Source organism: Pistacia vera, unplaced genomic scaffold, assembly GCF_008641045.1.
Source record: "Pistacia vera cultivar Batoury unplaced genomic scaffold, PisVer_v2 Contig41, whole genome shotgun sequence".
Lineage (NCBI taxonomy): Eukaryota > Viridiplantae > Streptophyta > Magnoliopsida > Sapindales > Anacardiaceae > Pistacia > Pistacia vera.
In genome coordinates, this window is record NW_022196235.1 from 73,479 (window position 1) to 79,478 (window position 6,000).

The window sequence follows — 6,000 nt, forward strand, 5'->3', positions numbered from 1 at the left end:
GATTCCCATGAAGGAATGCATTGTGGACATCCATTTGATGTAGAGACCACTTGCGAATAGCGGTAGTAGACAAGAAAGCACGGATAGTAACATGCGTAACAACCAGCGAAAATGTTAATTTCCTGGTAATCAAAACCCTCCTGTTGAGTAAAACCCTCAGCAACCAAACGGGCTTTGTAGTGTTCAATGGAACCATCAGCATTGTACTTAATTTTGTACCCACTTACAGCCAATGGGTTTACTATGAGTAGGACGGGGTATCAAGTCCTATGTATGATTCTAAGCAAGGGCATTAAGTTTATCTGCCATGGCTTGACGCCAATGAGAATGATGGATAACTTCAGAATAGCAGGATGGTTCCCTGTTGAAGTCCCACATCGATTAGACATGCTCAAGCCTACTGGTTTATAAGAGAGGGTAATCCTCTTATTCAACAATGCCTTATTAGGTGAGGAGTCATGGTTAAGCCTATTGGGTTATAAGAGGGGGTAATCCTCCCATTCAACAAGGCCTTATTGGGTGATGAGTCAAACCTACCTTAAATTCTATCACGGTATTAGAGCCCAGGTTTAGTTGAACTAAGTGTTTGACCAGTAGTTGAGGATTTAGAGTCAATAACTACCTTCGTCAATAGGCATAACCCAACATATGGGCTTGACCGTGAGAGGGAGTGTTGGAGTCCCACACTGACTAGGCACGCTCAAACCTACTGGTTTATAAGAGAGGGTAATCCTCCCATTCAACAAGGCTTTATTGGGTGAGGAGTCAAGCCCACCTCAAATTCTATCATTTTCCCAGTCAGCAGATATTTGGCTAACACATATCTTGTGGGCAGGAGATAGTCTATCAAAAGTAACATAATTGGAGGTGGGATAAGTGGTACCTAAGGAATCCAAGATAGAAAGACAAACATAATCAGCCGTCCAGACAGGTGGCCAAGTAAGATGAGAGGATCGTCTAGAAGGGGTCAAAGTAGGTGACATATCTTGGGAGTTAGGAGAAGTACCAATGTCTGTAGAATTAGAAGAATCTATTGAATATTGATATATAGGCGAATTAGTAGCCAGAGTTGGTGAAGAAGAAGAGTTGAAGATTGTGTACTGGTCTCCTTCGCAGGTAGCAAAATATAGTAAGGTGCCGAGGTAGAAAAATCATCATCTAGGAATGGTGGATATGGGAATTGGGAGCTTCATCGGTTTCCTTGAAAGGGAATGTGTCTTCATGAAATATAACATCCTTGGAAACAAAAACTTGTTATGGCCCGAATCATATAAGCTGTAGGACATCCCATAAAAATGCACCTTGTGGCCCATGGTCCAAATTTGTCATGGGAAGCAAAAATGGTAGAGTAATAGAGACACCTAAACATTTAGAGATGATTGGTGTTAGTTGGTTTCTTGAAGAGGATGTCATAAAGGGATTTGCCACCAAGAACCCAAGTGGGTATCCGATTGATCAGGTAAGTAGCTGTGACCACACATTCACCCCAAAAACCTACGGGGATATGAGCTTGGTGTTTAAGGGCACGTGCTACTTCTAGTAGGTGGCGGTGTTTTTGTTCAATAACCCCGTTTTGTTATGGGGTATAAGTGCAAGAAATCTCGTGGAGAGCACCAAAGGAAGAAAACAATGAGGAACAACTAGAGTTAAAAAAAAAAATCCCTAGCATTATTAGTTCAGATACGTTGAACTGAAGTATGAAATTGGGTTTGGACCATGAAGAGGAAATTTTTAATGTGGGAAAGTTCTTGGGTTTTTGATTGCATGAGGAATACCCATGTCCCGCGAGAGAAATCGTCAAAAATTGTAAGAAATAATCTAGAGCCATCATGGTTGGGTGTGTGGTAAGGTCCCCATATGTCTAGGTGAATGAAGGCAAACATATGTGTAGTAGTGGGAGTGCTATTTGGGAAAGAGTTATGGGACTGTTTTGCAAGTGGACAAATTGGACATTGCGGGTGAGGAATAGATCCACTATGAACTAATCGTTATGAAAAAGAAATAAATTTTTATTAATATTTATATTACACTGAGAAGTTTTATTTGTAATACAATAAGATGACTGTAAAAAATCCCTAGCATTGGTCCAATAGTGTAGACCATGGAGAACTTTACCCAAACCCATTATTATCCCAGTCGAAGGGTCCTAAAATTCACATTTAGTGGGGGGAAATTTCAGAAAACAACTGTTAACAATGCAAAGTTTTGAGACAGAGATAAGGTTGAAATGGAAAGCAGGGGCAATAGATCATTCTTAAGGACTATGTATTCATTTAGGTGGACCGTGCCTATGTGAGTAGCTGGGGCAATGTTTCCATTTGGCATTCGGATGGAAGTGGTTGATTTAAGAGGAATATGCCTAGGAAAAAAATATTTTGGATTGCAAATAATGTGTTCACTAGCTCCTGAATCAATTATCAAGACATCATTTTTAATAGAGTTGAGAAAAAAAGATGTACCTGCATAGGATGCCAAATTTTCTTGGGGAACTTGATTCAGAATTTGAAGGTTGTGATTGTACTATTCTATGCTGGTCATTGGTGTGGAATTCTGGTCCCCAGTAGTGGTAGTTTGAAAAATTGACGGCTACCCTATTTTATTCTTGGAGGTCGTCACAGGATACCCATGTAATTTCCAACACTTCTTCCAAGTATGATTTCTGCGTTTGCAATATTCATAATACAATTTTCCCTTACCAGATTTGGAGGAACCATGCCCATAGATCTAGACCCATTTTTCCCATGGTGCCAAGCCCATTCTGCCCTGTTAGCCTATGCCCATTAGTGTGTGATGTGGCATTGTGTAGGCTATTGGATGATTGCAAGTTGGCAATTAGTTGTGGACCATCGGATTTGATGGACTCATCTTGGCCGTTGGATCTCCCATATAAAAGATCACCTTTTGTGTCAAGTGGTGTGAACCCTAACCTCTCTCCAGATCCAATTTTCCCATCTTTTGCAAAGACAAAGGTGGTTGGCGCATGGCGAGAATTCTCTAGTGTGACCAAGCATTGGCTTTCATCTTGAACCGCAAACTGGAAGGTGCGACGAAGGTTCGGCAATGGAGAAGTGGCCAAAACCTGTGCATGAAAAGGTAAAAAACTGTCATTTAAACCAAGAAGAAACCAAGAGAGTTGTTCCCAATCTTTGATGTGTTGGAACTATAACAGTGTTTCTGCGGCCCATTCAAAGATTCCTTAGCAGCATCAAGTTCATTCCAGACTATTGAGAGCTTATTGAAGTAAATGGTAACAGTTGAGTTTTGTTGTTTAATATCTGCAGGTTGTTGCCAGAGGGTAAAGAGCCTAGCAACATTTAATTTCGCATACATTTCTTTTATATTTGACCACATCTCGGTGGCATTTTTTTTGTAGGTGGGAGACTGTCTCCCACATCGAGTGATAAACAATTGCTAATCCAAGTGCGAACTAGCATGTTGCAACAGTTCCAATGGCAGATGAGATGTCGTTCAGTGGGTATGGGAACATTGCCCTCGAAAAACCCCTATTTGTCTTTTGCTATCGTTGCTCGCCGAAAATCTTGTGCCCCTGTGGCATAGTTTTCTGAGCCGGTGAGTGTTTGTTTGATGATAACGAGTTCTAGGAAATCGAAAGCTGGCATGTATAATATCATCGAGTTCCGGTTGATCATGGGTGGCTGGGATGAATTGGAAGCTGTATGGGTGAGTTTGACCCGGGAAAACAAATGGGTAGGGATTTGGACCTGTTTGTTGATTTGGATGGGTTTGACCTAAATTGTAACCTAGGAAACCAAATGGGTATGTGTTTGGATTTGGGCTTGTTTGTTGGTTGAGGCTTTGTGTTGCTTAGGGCTGGGTCAAGCCTGATGAGGCTAAGGTTTGGTTAGATTGGGCTGGATTTTCTGTGGGCTGATTTTGGTCTTTTGGTTGTGCGCTGGTCAAGCCTAGTTGAAATTCTGAAGTGGTCATCTGTGGTAGTGTTTGGTTATTCTAAGGGGATTTTTGTGATTGCAAGAAAGAAGAAAGAAGCAGAAGCTTGTTAGAGTAGATGCCCTAGAGCCAATCAATTATTGTAGAATTGACTCTTTGTAACAATGTTCATTAATCAATAAAAGACATTTTATTTTATATCGCGAAAATCATTATTATTGCAATATATATTGATATATATCCTTAGAATGGTAGAACCGTGACGAGCTTATCAAGTGTTTCAAATCTGGATAGTGAGAACCCTATGAGCACATATGGTGGCCATTCTAGAAACGTCCGTAGCCCCAGTATTATTCTAAAGTAAGGGCACAGATAATAAAGTAAGGCTATCATAATGTTGAACGACTCTGTCGAAAGGCAGTGACTGATCTCACTTGTCAAGGTTGTTTGGTGACAACCTGGTTCAACACATGGGTGCTTGCTGTAGGCGATTACACTGCAGCAAGTTCACTGGACTGACCCACCAGAGGATTCCATATGGATGTTAACCCTAGTGTCTATGGAAAAAATCTTCTAACGAATGGTGGTGTATGTGATCCTTAGACTTGAGATCACCAGAGCGTCTTGTGCAACGATTGGTGTAATTTAAAACTAGCCTAACGTAGTTCTTTTCAGAGCTGTCAATACGGTGGTGATTGGCTGCATCAAGGAGTGTATCAAGACTATGGTGGATTGACAGAGGATTCATCACCCCCAGGTACAGGAAAAGTTATCTCACGGCGCAGTTCAGTATATGGCAATGACGTTAAAACTGTGGCCACAGTGGGATTGAGTTGTTGCTCTATCCAGTTTATAATACGGGTCATTGATCCAGAAACTGAATACCAAATATCGAGAGTAACCGAAGGTTGACACTATTTCTATGCCTTTGTCTCGTCGAGACAACGTATGATGAAAGGATCGAATTGCACTATAACCATATCGTTGACAGGTAGTTACTTTGCTGAATCCGAATCTATCGGGTGACCATAATGCCTTGCTAGGGCCAATCTTGGTCTATGTATTAGTGAGACGATTAATTGGTGTTAATCGTGATACTATACACTGCCGATATGATGAGGAGCCTATGGGTCACACACATAAAAGAAAATTAAAGATCCAAGAAGAAAGAAAGACGTTTTCGTCTTTTAAGGAGAAAAGGTATTTTGGTAATTTCACAATGCAATTAAATTTGCTGAGGTCGTAGCCTTTATTTAATTTGTTAGAAAAATTAAATAAGTGAAATTATGTTTAAATGTGTGTTCGCACATATTTAAATATATTATCATTATTGTTAAATGTTAATATATATTTAAATATATATTAATTGATTTTAATTGAGATAATGATGGAAAAATAAAATATTAAATTGGGAGTGTTTGGCAACATGGGGCGTTTGGGTTGGAGCCCAAGCCTATTCCGTATGGGATTAGGGCAAATTGATTAACTATAAAAAGAAAAGTGTGTGTGTTAATTAATTGATTAATTAATTGATTTCTTTTAGAAATTAAAAACACACAGCAACCCTCTCAATCACTCCCACGGCAGAAACATCTTTTGCCTAAAATCAATTCAATTGATTTGCTTTCTTCTTAATCTTGAAGCCAAAGAGGATCTAGCAAATCCTCTTTTGTTCTTTTTGAGATTGTCTTCGTGTGGACTACGCAGGTTCAATCCTATACTTGGATCGGTAGCAAAACATTCGTCGACAAATTTGGAGGAGCCTCCAACGTGCGTTTGTTTTTCTTTAAACTCAGATTTATTTTTCTGCAGATTTTATTTAATATGAATTGTAAAATTATACCCTTGATCTTGACTCATGTAAACGATCTCTATATTATATTTATTTTGTTTCTGCTGCGTATATGGGATCGTTTACTAACAAAGTTGACTTAGAAGAGATGCTCGGATACCATGTTAGAGTTTGAGCTAGCAAGAGAGGCAGAAAGGATTAGAGAGAGAGAGAGATAATTGAGACTGTCGGAGTATGCTAGGAGAAGAAGATAAATTCTGTGTATACTGTATTGTCATTCCGTACACTATTGTATTTAT